The sequence below is a fragment of the Lithobates pipiens genome, unplaced genomic scaffold (assembly GCF_037356315.1).
Source record: "Lithobates pipiens isolate NorthernLeopardFrog02 unplaced genomic scaffold, aLitPip1_a1.2 Scaffold_19, whole genome shotgun sequence".
Taxonomy (NCBI): domain Eukaryota; kingdom Metazoa; phylum Chordata; class Amphibia; order Anura; family Ranidae; genus Lithobates; species Lithobates pipiens.
In genome coordinates this window covers 421,174,580-421,189,432 of record NW_027507764.1, presented here as the reverse complement: position 1 = coordinate 421,189,432, position 14,853 = coordinate 421,174,580, and the positions used below count along the sequence as shown (strand labels likewise).

General features: G+C 47.1%; 1 protein-coding gene across 4 annotated transcripts in view; it reads right to left on the bottom strand.

Moving 5' to 3' along the window:
* Nucleotides 1–14,853, bottom strand: part of RBBP8 (RB binding protein 8, endonuclease) — a 150,167-nt gene that overhangs the window by 126,696 nt on the left and 8,618 nt on the right. Inside the window, exon 1 of one of the 4 annotated variants that reach the window (XM_077492566.1) lies at nt 815–959. The exons of 2 other annotated variants lie outside the window; for them this stretch is intronic. The gene's annotated coding sequence lies outside the window, so the exon portion shown is untranslated. Of the gene's footprint in view, nt 1–814; nt 960–14,853 lie in introns of those variants that run through there. One more of the 4 variants, XM_077492567.1, reaches the window with a different exon arrangement.

Genomic DNA, 14,853 nt, shown 5'->3' with positions numbered 1-14,853 from the left:
GAAGCCGACTTGGCTCCAGGTGGAGGCGCTGCCATTGCTAGTAAGGGAATCAGGAAGTGAAGACTTGCGGCTTCACAGCCTGGATCCCTACTTCGCATGCGCTTTTTCAAAATTTTCCTTGTTTGTTTAGCAAATTAAGGCGATTAAGGTTGAGCTCAGGCGTGTTTGCATACTCCACATGCAGAGCCCACCAGGAAGTCGGCACAGTCCTGCGCTAATCACAGGCAGTGAGACATTGCCCGATCTTTGCAGCCGCACATCAGGACAATGTCTCACTACCTGTGATTAGCGCAGCACTGTGCCAACTTCCTGGCGGGCTCTGCACGTGGGCTGTGTGAACACGCCTGAGCTTATCCTTAGTGGTGATTAATTACCACTAAAATAAAGCTATATTTGTGCAATCGAAATTCTAAAAGTTTTGTTTGGGTACAGCATTCTATGACCGCGCAATTGTTTTTTCGAAGAGTGACAGCGCTGGAATAAGACGGCCAGGTCAGGAAGGGAGTAACAGTGCCCAGTAAGCAAGTGGTTAAAAGTTTTCTAGAATACTTTGTTGCTGGAGGAGTATGAGAATCCTGAGCCAGTCACAGACTACAGGGACATCTCCTCACACACATACATACATTGTATGGTATTTGGTGAGTGTAGAATGTACAATGCAGGATAAGGAGGGCGGTATTAGAAATACCAGTTCCAGAGCTGCATGGCACACAGTCAGGGGAGTGCTCCTGTCCTACTCCCCCAGTACATGTGGTGTACAGCTCCCTCCATAGACACACACAGGAGGGGTGCGGGCTGTATCCTCGGTAATTACCGTACACAGCTGAGCGGTTCCCCCCTCCACACTGCGAACATTCCGGTTCCGGCGGGAAATACGAACATACAGGAAGTCAGTCACATGACCCGCACAGTCCCATCCATGCTGTACGCTGCACACATCTCCGTGCTGGGGGCGACACATGCGCAGTGTTGCCCGGCGCCTTGCACTGTAGAACTAGTGTTCTGGTATCCGTGCAGCCGCTGTATGATGAGCCACTCTTTTCTAAAACCTTGCAAAGACTATTAACTATTATTAAGGATCAGCTGCTAAGTCTTAAATATAGTGATAGCTCATGGTTATTAGTGTGTAGTTAGAATGTAGTCCCTCATTACTGTTTCATAGCTGCCATCAGTATTTTTACTGGCAGCCAGTAAAAAACAGGCAATTTTTTCATGCCAGTAAAAGGAAAAAGTTGACAGTAAAAAAGATATAATTTTGTAATTGTTGGAAATGCCAGTAAAAACTTGGCCAGGAAATTTTGGGTGTCATGTCAGTAAATTTCAAGCTGGTAGGTTGGCAACACTGTCCCAAACTGTCCCTGATTTCAAGGGTCTGTCCCTGATTTGGAGCAATGTCCCTCATTCCCAAATGCACTTTTTAGCTTTCAAAAAGTGTTTCCCAGTGCTAAACCATTCATACAATTTCTAAGTTGCTGCATTTGTAAATGTTAAAAGCCAATATAAAGGAACAGTAATTAAAAAAAAAAAGTCTTTGTGGATTTAATTAACCTTTTTTTTTTGTTAATTCTCCTTTAAGGGGACGTGTCCTATGCCTACATACGTTTGACAGTAGGTGTCCCTCATTCCCATCTCAAAATGTTGGGAGGTATACTCTATTAACAAATGCAACAATATACCAGTCTGTATCCTTGTACATTCACCATCCCACCTCCAATTTAGTGAACAAAGTATCAATTTCACACAAAGCACAAGTCCAAGTTCACTGAAAGTGGAGTTCCACACAAAATTTGAACTTACATTCATTAGTCTCCTCTCCCTCTCATTTGGCACCTTTCGGGGGGTGAGAGCAGATACCTGTCTTTGAATCCTATCCCCCTTTTCGAGAGTCTGGGCCATGGTCAATTACGTCCTCCTCCCCCCGGCGCTGGGCCAGTAGGAGAGCGCAGCGGTGCCTACAGTAGGGACCCAGCGTGAAGCCATAATGCTACACTGCTGGGTTCCCTTACCCACAAAGGTGGCGGCAGCACCCGACAGCAGGGGCTTTGCTAGGTCTACAAAAGATCTGGGGCTAGAGCCCATAGCAGCGAAGTAAAGAAAGTCATACACTTGGGCAGGCATATGCATTTATATAATATACATGTGTGTGTATGTATTACATACAGTATCTCCCAAAAGTAAGTACACCCCTGACATTTTTGTAAATATTTTATTATATCTTTTCATGTGACAACACTGAAGAAATTACACTTTGCTACAATCTAAAGTAGTGAGCTACTGGTGAACTCCATACCCAAGAGGGTTAAGGCAGTGCTGAAAAATAATGGTGGCCACATAAAATATTGACACTTTGGGCCCAATTTGGAAATTTTCACTTAGGGGTGTACTCACTTTTGTTGCCAATAGTTTAGACATGAATGGCTGTGTGCTGAGTTATTTTGAGGGGACAGCAAATTTACACTGTTATACAAGCTGTACACTCACTTCTTTACATTGTAGCAAAGTACCATTTCTTCAGTGTTGTCACATGAAAAGATATAATAAAATATTTACAGAAATGTGAGGGGTGTACTCACTTTTGTAAGATACTATATATATGTATATATATATATATATATATATATATATATATATATATATATATATACATATTATCATTACATATCTGAGTACGGATCTCCCCTTACACCAGGGTCCCCAGAGAGCACCTTCCTTACATCAGAATCCCCAGAGAGCCTCCCCTTACATCAGGGTCCCCAGAGCCCTCCTCATTACATCAGGGTCCCCAGAGAGCTCCTTCCTTACATCAGAATCCCCATAGAGGCCCCCCCTTACATCAGGGTCCCCAGAGAGCCCATTGCTTACATCAGGGTCCCCAAAAAGCATCCCTTCCTTACATCAGGGACCCAGAGAGCCTCCCCCTTAATACAGGGTCCCAGAGAGCTCCTTCTTTACATCAGGGTCCCCAGGGAGCCTTCACTTACATTAGGGTCCCCAAAGAGCCCATTCCTTAAATCAGGGTACCCAGAGAGCCTCCCTCTTACATCAGGGTCCCCATAGAGCCCCTTCCTTATACCAGGGTCCCCAGAGAGCCCCTTCCTTACATCAGGGTCTCCAGAGAGCATCCTCTTACATCAGGGTCCCCAGAATGCCCCTTCCTTACATCAGGGTCCCCAGAGAGCCCCTCCCTTACATCAGGGTCCCAGGAGGGCATCTTCGTTACATCACATACATATGGACTGGGGGAGCGCACGCCATTTTTTTCAGTTGTTTTTCATTTATATTACCAGTAGCCGACAAGACATTACAACTGCAAGCAAATTTTAAAAGAAATTTTTTCCTTTAGAAATGTAATTTTGCTGCGGTACTGTAATAAACATTGAAAAGATGCACTATTTTACAGGCCCCCCCGGCACGATATTTAATAAAGATATTTAAAGGAATATTTAATTTGTATTGCTTCACTTTAAGTATTATTAAAATCGCTGCTCCTAAAAAGACGGTCGTTTTTAAAACTATTTTTTGCATTGATACATGTCCCCCCGGGGCAGTACCCGGGTCCCCATAACTTTTATGGCAATAACTTGCATATAAGCCTTTAAAATTGGCACTTTTGATTTTTCATGTTCGTGTCCCATAGACTTTAACGGTGTTCGTATGTTTGAACAAATTTTTTATCTGTTCGCATGTTCTGGTTCGAACCGAACCTAGTGGTGATCCAGACCAAACTGGGCTCTGTGCTCCATCTGCTCAGCTGGTGGCTGGGGGAAGAACATGACTAGTTAACCACTTCAGCCCCGAAAGAATTTACCCCCTTCCTGACCAGAGCACTTTTTGGGATTCAGCACTGCGTTGACTGACAATTGCGCAGACGTGAAGCGCTGTACCCAAACAAATCTGCCGTCCTTTTTTTCCCGCAAATAGAGATTTCTTTTGGCGGTATTTGATCGCCTCTGTGTTTTTTGCTTTTTTGCGCTATAAACAAGAAAAGAGCGACAATTTTGAATATTTTTTCCTATAATAAATATCCCCCAAAAATATATAAGAAAACAATTTTTTTCCTCAGTTTAGGCCAATATGTATTGTTCTACATATTTTTGGTAAAAAAAAAAAAAAATCGCTATACGCGTATATTGATTGGTTTGCACAAAAGTTATAGCGTCTACAAAATAGGGGATAGATTTATAGCATTTTTATTATTTTTTTTTATTAATAATGGTGACGATCTGTGATTTTTATCATGACTGCGATATTATGATGGACAAATCAGACAATTTTGACACATTTTTGGAACAATTGGCATTAATATTTCGATCAGTGCGATTAAAAATGCATTGATTACTGTAAAAATGCCACTGGCAGTGAAGACGTTAACACTAGGGGTAGTGAAGGGGTTAACTGTGTTTCCTGGGAGTTGATTCTAACTGAAGGGGGAGGGACTAACTAGAAGAGGTGACGGATCATGGTTCCTAGCTAATAGGAACACTCGATCTGTCACTTCTGTAAGAACAGAGCAGGGAAGTGTGTGTTTACACACACTCGTCCCTGTTCTGTGTCTCCTGGTCACAATTGCTCTTGGCTGGTGGCTATGAGCCTGCTATCCAGTCCCCACAAGACCACGTACAGTAACGTGGTTTCGTGCAGGGGAACCAACCTTCCGCAGTAAAACTGCGGCGGCTGGTCTGGAAGCGGTTAATGTTATCAGGCACAAGTTGTTATCTATATTCAGCAGTTCTGACAATTTAATCATTGTCCCGACCTCCACTTCCATACCAATCTGCCAGGCAATGTAATTGCCAGGAACCACAGCACAAGAATTACTCCGCCTGAGCCCGAAAATCATCAAATAGTCCTGGTGGAGTAATCCAAGTGCTGCGTTTCCCAACAATTACATTGCCCGGCAGATTGGTATAGAATAGGAGGTCTGGACAATGATTAAATTGTCAGAACTGCTGAATATAGATAACAACTTGTGAATGATAACATTAACTAGTCATGTTCCTCCCCTGGCCATCAGCTGAACAGATGGAGCACAGAGCCAACCCTAAGTAAGAGACTCGGGGCTATGAGCCCCAGATTCGGGGCTTTCGTCCCAGTAGCCACCCCCTAGCGACGCCACTGCCTGACAGCCAATGGAAACATCAGCTGTGGTGTCGACATTGCTGAACTCCAGGACAGGTAAGTGTCCTATTATTGAAAGTCATCAACTACAGTATGTGTAGCTGCTGGCTTTTAATTTTTGCAAGGGTGGGTGGAACTCTTCTTGAAGCAAATATATCACAAAGGATTGAGAACAAAATATTCTGTCTTTCTTTCCTCCTCTGGAGCACAATGTTCATACCAGATGTGCAGGGCTCTGCTGGGCAGCCTTTTCCAATGCAGTCCAACACACAGACAATGCAAAAGGATTTTTTCACTATCCTAGCAGTCCACCCCACCGTGCTGTGGTGTTGTCTGATGAAGACAGTGCAGTATGCAGGGCTGGTGCATTTTTGACACCCAACCTAGGCGAAACCCCATTTTGCCATCGCCTTAGCCCCGCCCCTGATTCCACCCCTTTTGCCCAGCCCTTGTAACACATGTGACCTACCTGACCACCATTACACTGACCTACCTGACACCTACACTGACCTACCTGACCATTACACTGATCTACCTGACTGTCAGGGCTGGCTTAGCCCTTCTTCCTCTGGGCTGGCCGCTCAGCTGTCGGCTAATTGCCAGCTCTCTTCTCTCTCCACAGTTACCAGCTGTTCCCGATGATGCTCGTCTGGCCTGGCTATTTAAAGTCTTCCGGCTCATCTCTTCACATTTGGTCACATCACTAGGAACCATCTCCTGCTGTTGTTTCAAGACTGGCTTGCTAACATCCCTCCTGGCTTCCATCCTGCTTGCAGTTGCTCTCCTTGGATCCCTGGCGTCTGGACTGGCTGATTACCCAATCTGGTTTATGAACTTTGGACTGGCTGACTACCTGATCTGGCTACTGGACTCTGGCTTGCTTGACTACGCTTTTTCCTATTTACCTTTTTATTTTTTATTAATAAACAAGTGTGATTTGATTGTACTTCTGTCTCTGTCTGTTTCATGGTTCCTGACACTGACATATACACTGACCTACCTGACCATTACATTGATCTACCTGACCCCTACACTGACCTACCCAACACCTACACTGACCCCTACACTGACCTACCTGACCACTGCACTGACCTACCTGACATTACAGTCACCTACCTGACAAATACACAGACCTAACTGACCTACCTGACACCTACACTGACCTACCTGACACATACACTGACCTACCTGACACATACACTGATCTACCTGACCCTTACACTGACCTACCTGACCCCTACACTGACCACTACACTGACCTACCTGACCAATACACTCACCTACCTGACATTACAGTCACCTACCTGACACCTACACTGTCCTACCTGACACATAGACAGACATATCTGACCTACCTGACACCTACATTGGCCTACCTGACCATTACACTGACCTACCTGACACATACACATACCTACCTGACACATACACAGACCTACCTGACCACTACACCGACCTACCTCACACATATACTGATCTACCTGACACCTACACTGACTTACTTGACCATTACACTGACCTACCTGACACATACACATACCTAACTGACACCTACACAGACCTACCTGACACCTACACAGACCTACCTGACTCCTACTTCCTGCACTACTCCCACCCCCCACCCCCCACACACACACACACACAGCTTGATGCAGATTGGAGGATCCATCCTCCTCCTTACCTCTCTCAATGCTCCCACCTCCACGGAGACCCACCCCCTCCACTGTACTCACACAGGCACAGGCCGCACCAGAGGGACAGGCTGGAGAAAAGGAGTCCCAGGGGCCGCACTGTTCAAGGATTGGCAACACCTGCAGCGGATGTGTTCCCAAGACAGCCAGCACTGAACGGTGGCCAGCGATCAGAAGAGGGGAGCAGAGCTCACACACATCTGGAGCTTCACCAGGACAGAGGCTGTAGCTGCACCCTAGGTGGTAGTGTGTCCTTGGCGGCTGCCTAGTTTGCCACCCTGGCAGTATTCAGTATTTATTTGGAGTGCAGCATGGTGCAACACAATCCATTGCATCACACTGAGTGTCAGCCAGTAGTACTGAATGAATTTCACTTTGTGACATCCCAATAAAGTTTTTACAAAAAAGTTACACTGTTGTCTTCACATTGCACAACGGCACCATTCATCTATATCTGTGAGACTTCTAAGTAGTTAAAAGGTCTAAGGCCGCGTACACACGCGCGGACTGTTTGCCCAACCTTGTTCGTCAAACAGTTTCGGCAAACAGTCCGCTCAAAATTTGCATGAGCGGACTTGCCCACACACGAGCGGACTGTTTCAACGAACTGTTTGCCAAACAGTCCGCTCAACTTTTGAAATGAATGGACTCGCCCACGTAAGGCGGAGGCAAATCCGCCCATTTCGAGCGCGTGTACAGGTAGGCGGGGCCCGCGAAGGAGACGTCGCGGGCTCCGCCGCCTGGAATGGGCTTAAAGGGGAACCCCAACGCCGAAAAAAATCGGCGTGGGGGTTCCCCCAAAGTCCACACCAGACCCTTGTCCGAGCACGCTACCCGGCCGGCCAGGAAAGGGGGGCGAGCGAGCGCGCCCCCCCTCCTGAGCCGTACCAGGCCGCGTGCCCTCAACATGGGGGGATGCCTTGGGGAAGGGGGGGCCGCGCGGCCCCCCCACCCCAAAGCACCTTGTCCCCATGTTGATGAGGACAAGGGCCTCTTCCCGACAACCCTGGCCGTTGGTTGTCGGGGTCTGCGGGCGGGGGGCTTATCGGAATCCGGGAGCCCCCTTTAAGAAGGGGGCCCCCGGATACCGGCCCCCCACCCTATGTGAATGAGTATGGGGTACAATGTACCCCTACCCATTCACCTGTGAAATAAAGTACAAAAAAAAACACAACACAGGGGAAAAAATATTTTATTGCACAGCTCCGGGGGTCTTCCGTCTTCGGGGGTCTTCTCGCCGGACTCCTCCGCTATGTGTGTGTAGCTCTTTTACTAGCGGAGGAGTCCGGCTTTCTTCCTCCCCGCCGCCGGCCTCTTCTCCCGACTTCGGGGGTCTTGTCCCCCTCTTCGGTTCTTCTGCCGGGCCACCGCGCCTTCTTGTAGCTCTTTTACAGGCGGTGGCCCGGTCTTCTGTCGCCGCTGTCGCTGTCGCCGCCTTCCGTTCTTGTTCTTCTTCTTGTTGTTCTTCTTCTTCTTCTCCAGGCGATGTTGACACGTCGCTCCCTCCGGCCGGAATGCCAGGGACACGCTCCGCTGCCACTTATATAGTGACAATGGGGCGGTGTCACATGGTATATGTCACATGGGTTGGTCACATGGTGACCCCGCCCCCTTACGATGTCATAGTCCCCATGTAACATCAACCCATGTGACCAACCCATGTGACATATACCATGTGACCCCGCCCCATTGTCACTATATAAGTGACCGCACAGCGCGGCTCTGGCATTCCGGCCGGAGGGAGCGACGTGTCAACATCGCCTGGAGAAGAAGAAGAAGAACAAGAAGAAGAACAAGAACGGAAGGCGGCGACAGCAACAGCGGCGACAGAAGACCGGGCCACCGCCTGTAAAAGAGCTACAAGAAGGCGCGGTGGCCCGGCAGAAGAACCGAAGGCGGCGACAGAAGAACGGAAGGCAGCGGCGACAGAAGACCGGGCCACCGCCTGTAAAAGAGCTACAAGAAGGCGCGGTGGCCCGGCAGAAGAACCGAAGAGGGGGACAAGACCCCCGAAGTCGGGAGAAGAGGCCGGCGGCGGGGAGGAAGAAAGCCGGACTCCTCCGCTAGTAAAAGAGCTACACACACATAGCGGAGGAGTCCGGCGAGAAGACCCCCGAAGACGGAAGACCCCCGGAGCTGTGCAATAAAATATTTTTTCCCCTGTGTTGTGTTTTTTTTTGTACTTTATTTCACAGGTGAATGGGTAGGGGTACATTGTACCCCATACTCATTCACATAGGGTGGGGGGCCGGTATCCGGGGGCCCCCTTCTTAAAGGGGGCTCCCGGATTCCGATAAGCCCCCCGCCCGCAGATCCCGACAACCAACGGCCAGGGTTGTCGGGAAGAGGCCCTTGTCCTCATCAACATGGGGACAAGGTGCTTTGGGGTGGGGGGGGCGCGCGGCCCCCCCTTCCCCAAGGCACCCCCCCATGTTGAGGGCACGCGGCCTGGTACGGCTCAGGAGGGGGGGCGCGCTCGCTCGCCCCCCTTTCCTGGCCGGCCGGGTAGCGTGCTCGGACAAGGGTCTGGTGTGGACTTTGGGGGAACCCCTACGCCGATTTTTTTCGGCGTTGGGGTTCCCCTTTAAGCCCATTCCAGGCGGCGGAGCCCGCGACGTCTCCTTCGCGGGCCCCGCCTACCTGTACACGCGCTCGAAATGGGCGGACTTTCCGAGCGGGAACAGTCCGCTCATTTCGAAAGTACAGCGGACAGGCCCACACACGGGCGGACTGTTCGCTCAAACACAGTTTCAGCGGACAGTTTTTCGGAATTTCCGAAAGACTTTGTCCGTCCAACTGTCCGCTGAAACTGTCCGCTGAAAGCCCACACACGAGCGGACTGTCCGCCCAAACACTGTTCAGCGGACAAGGTTGGGCGAACAGTCCGCCCGTGTGTACGCGGCCTTAGAATAACCGCTTGCCAACCAAGCCTTTTCTGGCACTTTTTGTTTACGAGTGTACATGGGTTTATTTTGCTAGAAAATTACTTAGAACCCCCCAAACATTATGTTTTTTGTTTTTTAGCAGAGACCCTAGAGAATAAAATGGTTTGTTTGTTGCCATATTTTATGTCACGCGGTATTTGCGCAGAAGTTTTTCAAAGGCAATTTTTTTGGAATAAATGGACTTTAACCACTTAACAACCGAGCCATAGCCAAATGACGGCTACAGAGCGGCTCAATAACCCTGGGAGGGCGTGCATTGAGGTCCTCCCAGAATTGTGCTCCCGCGCGCCCCCTGGGGCGCACACACGGGAGTTTCCCTGACCACCGGGCATCATGGATCATGGTAAATGGGTGCTGACAGCGGCCGTTCACCACATGATTGCTCCGTCAATCGGTACAGTGCAATACTTAAAAATCTCCATAGGCGACGTTTTAAACATTTTTACAGCTGACCTGTTTAGAGTTACAGAGGAGGTCTAGTGCTAGAATTATTGCTCTCGCTCTAACATTTTCGGCAATACCTCACGTGTGGTGTTCACATCATTTACATATGCATACGCGACTTACATATGCGTTCGCTTCTGCGCGTGAGCATAGATGGATGGGGGCTCTAAACTTTTTTCTTATTTAAATTTTTATTTTATTTTTAACACTGTCTCTTTAATATATATGTGTATATATATATATATATATATATATATATATATATATATATATATATATATATATATGTGTGTGTGTGTGTGTAGCACTGACCCCCGAAGGAGCTGCTGGTTTTATTGGGCTTACTGTTACCTCCTTGTTTGTTTCTCCGTCTAGGGATTCCCCTGGTAGATGGCCCAAAAAATTTGGAAACTGACACTGAATCTTCTTTTGGGTTATTTACAGTATTTGTAACAGAAACAGTCTCTCAATAAAGGGTAGAGGGTTAGGAATAAGTTCAGGTACTTTAGATTGCAAAAAGTAAAGGAAGTCCTTATAGTAAATCCAGAGAATAAAGGCCGTTTCACAGCTGGATCTCACAGCTGGATTTTTTAGACCTCCTCTCACTAGGCCTAGAAACCGGTAGGGTGCTTGACAAAGTCTCTGCCACAGACTTGAGATATACACTTGAACGTAGGGTGTTTGACAAAGTCTCTGCCACAGACTTGAGCGTTACTGAGGGACGTGAATAAATTTAAAGAGCTATCATACGGTACCAGATTGTCTCAGCCGATCCGGCGATACTGTATGAGTGTAGATCCAGGTTGCGTCCTTCAACTAAGCCTCCAGGCTCCTTCAGAGAAGCCAGCCTTGTGCACGCCTTCTCCTGAAGAGTCCTCCCCTGGGGTTCTTCAGTTGCTGGGCCTCTCCCTTCAGATGAGAAGGCACCAGACCACCCTTGGATCAATAGGCCCCGAAATCCAATCAGGCCGGTCCCTGCAGTTCCATTGCCTCGGGCCAGCCAGTCCCGAGACTCGGAATGCATGGTTCCGCACCCCAGGCCAGGAGGGCCATGGGGCTGGGTCAGGAGGATCACCAGAACCGAACAGACAGAAAATCAAAGATGGAACCCTGAACCACATGGTGTCGGTACCTTAAATGCAGGAGAACACTCCAACTGGGCTGGTTCCGAGAGAACAGTGGCATTCAATACACCCAGCTAAACTGCGTTCCTACTCTTGCTGGCGGTGACAGCGACACCTGCGGTCAAGGAGAACCCAGTGCAACCCAGCTGGACTGGTACTAAAACCAGAAATTTAGAGAATAGTCCTGAAACCCAACTGTGGTTTCAGGCAAATTAACTTTAGAAAAAAACATAGCACCTGTTCGTCAGGAGCCAGCGCTACATATATCACTTTTATTCCTATATGAGGAATATAAACATCCCTTGTAATAGAAATAAGGTATAACAGGTCCTCTTTATGGAGAGAGCTGGGGTCAATGAGACCCCAAATCTCTCCTCTACCTTTAAAAGCAAAAAGAAAAAAAAATAGATCTTTTGAATAAAAAAATAAAAAAGTTTACTTTACGTCCTATATTGGAAGTGGGGAGTGACGTCAGAACATCACTCCGGTCCTCCAAGACCATAGATGTGAACCGTCGGATAATTTCTTGGGTGCGCCAGTAAATACGGTAATCTTGAGAAACACTGGCAAGCGTCAGGAAAGGGACATCCCACTATGTCTAAAAGTGATCCAGCAGCTAATTAGAAAGCAAAAATAAAAAATACCGGGGTTATGGCTGATAGCTTCATCTATTTTATTTATATTTCATTAAATGTGGATCATACATTTTGAAATAGCTTGTTTTTTTAAGTCATCAAGCGTTTAGAAGATTTTGGTCACGTATGAGAAACAGAAGATACATGTGAATTTACTCATAATGAGTATTGGAGATTTCACACATTTAAATTTTTTTATTATTTAGAGGTCTCACCTTTTTCAGTGAGTGTAGTGATTTATTGCGCAGCCATGGAGGAAAGACATAATCAATACATGAACAATGATTTGAAGATAATTGTATTGATGATCCATTGTGATATATTTGTATTATGCCGCGTACACACGATCGGATTATCCGGCTGACTTGGTCCAGCGGACCAGAATCCATCGGACAATCCGCCCGTGTGTGGGCTCCGGTTTCGTCGGACTTAGAAAGAAGTCTTGACTCAAAACTGTCCGCTGGACAATCCGTCCGTCTGTGTGCTAGTCCGCAGGACTTTTGAAATGAACGGACTTGCCCACACATGGAGTAAAGTCCGTTCATTTTGAACGTGGCTCCAGGTAGATGGAACTAGCGAAGAAAGTCAATGTCGCCACCTCCATTGGCGTGATTGACACCTCGCGAGCCCCGTCACCTGGTATGGATTTAAAGGGGAACCCCTATGCCGAAATAACAGCGTGGGGGTCCCCCAAAGTCCATTGCAGACCCTTATCCGAGCACGCAGCCTGGCCAGTCAGGAAAGGGGGTGGGAATGAGCGGTTGTGTGTGGGCAGGTCCGCTCGTTCGGAAAGTCCGGCGGACCTCCACTGCACAGTCCGGCGGGTCGTCCGCCAGAAAAAGTCCACTTGATAGTCTGATCGCGTGTATGCGGAATTAGTGGACTTGGACTAATGTGATATTTTGTATACCTTGTTGGCTGTGTATACGAAAAATACATGTATAAAACAATCTTTTTAAAAAATTTTATGTCACTGCAAATGCTTGGTAACATAAGTAAATCTTACTAAAAAGTATTATCAATGAACAACTTGATTAGGCAGCATTGTGGACATTCCTTACATTCATGAATCCATTGTGTTTTCCTCAGACCACATACAATCTTCATTCCTGGCCAAAACAAATGCTTAAATAAACATCTGAATACCTATGCCTAATGATAGTGTCATATGTCAGGCCTAGGATTATGACATGTATTTGCTTATTATGTTCTGTTTCAACCTCTGCACATTACTAGACCAACTGGAATGGTACCTGTATATTCAGATGAGACAGTACAGACTACATACTTTGACAGTAGAAGTGTTCGAAACATCCATGTTATCATTCATGAAGAAAATCAATATAGCACAATGTTCAATAATATATGTTATTGATAGTCTGTGCTCTATGTCAATATATTGGGGCCTAGAACAGCAGGGTGCTTGTCCTGTGGCAAATGATGCAGTCAGAGGGCTTTTCCCATTGGGTGCATAGCTGAAAATTAGTAAAGGCCACCAGGGTCCCAGCTACAGCTAGAGCGGGGGGACCCACATCCAGAGTTCCTGAAAGCAGTTGAAGGAAGTCCTTAGAGGATCTGACCTGGAGGCTCACAGTACAGGAATTGGCTGGTAATGCAGGAAAGCATTTAAGTACCCAGGGTACAGTAAGTAACACACCTGAAAAGATCCTAGAGACTGTCCTAGCTAACCTTTGGGAAAGTTAATCCAAGTTGCCTGTTCAGGCTTTACTTTCACAATGGAATCACCTGAGTTATGGTTCACTAGTCACTTGCTTCAAGAGGGTGGTTGCACGCATACGAAACAGTGCTGTTAGAGAGAGTCCTCCATTACCTTTTTTACTAGTTCTGGAGTATTCCAAGGCTCCCCCTGCACCCTAGCCATGTTTAATACGCAATAAATCTAAAAAAGACTCTTTCTGCCTGTTTTTTGTGAATAGAGACTGGGAAGCTACAGTTGGGAACTTGGGACAAATAGCGGGACCAGTTAAGAGTTTGTGCACTACATACATTATGATAACATTAAAGAGAATCCGTCAAGGTGGGTGAGGGAAGGGGCCAACTGCTGCAGATTTGAGGTGTAGGCATCTAGAGGTTCCTGCGCATAGCTACAGCCGCCTTCAAGACTTGATCATGTCCAAGTCATTGCTAAATGCTGGGCCATCCTAGGTCATACATTCTTACTGTCCTATACAGTATGATATATGATTAAAGAGACTCTGCCTTTGGAGGTGAGGGGCCAACTGCTGCAGGTATAAAGTATAGGCACCTAAAGGTTTCTCAGCATACCTGTAGCACCTTCAAAACTTGATCATGTCCAGGTAATGGCCAAATGTTGGGCCATTCTGATAACTAAAGAGCTGACACTTCCAGACAGTGTTGGAGCTTGCTGCTAAGCCCTGTCCCCACACTTTTTTTTTTTTATAGTTCCATCACTATGACAGGCAGCCTCACTGGCCACTAGAAAGGGGGCAGGCAAACTTTAGCATTATGAGACCTAAGGTTTGCCTATGACAGGAAGGTTTGGGTGGCTGCTTCAGCTCTGTGCAGGCACATGCACTTCATATGTGCAGCAGTTTGTCCACCTTCAAAATCTTCCAAAAACGAGTATTTCATTTTTATATAAATGCCGAAAATTGTAATGGCTTCTTACATCTTTTACAGTCTCAGCATCCTATGCCCACAAGCCGCAGCTATTTCAAAGGTTTATTACACCCCCTACTCAATTCTTAATTTATGCAATTACGTTACATCTTAGGGAAAACAGCGACTTAGGCCAGACATACACAGAGCAAACTTCACCTGATTCCCCTATCAACTCAGACAGTGATGATGCGGGAATCCCTCCTGCTGGACCATTGTCTTCTCCCTCCGGGAGAATTAAAGTGGTTGTAAAGGC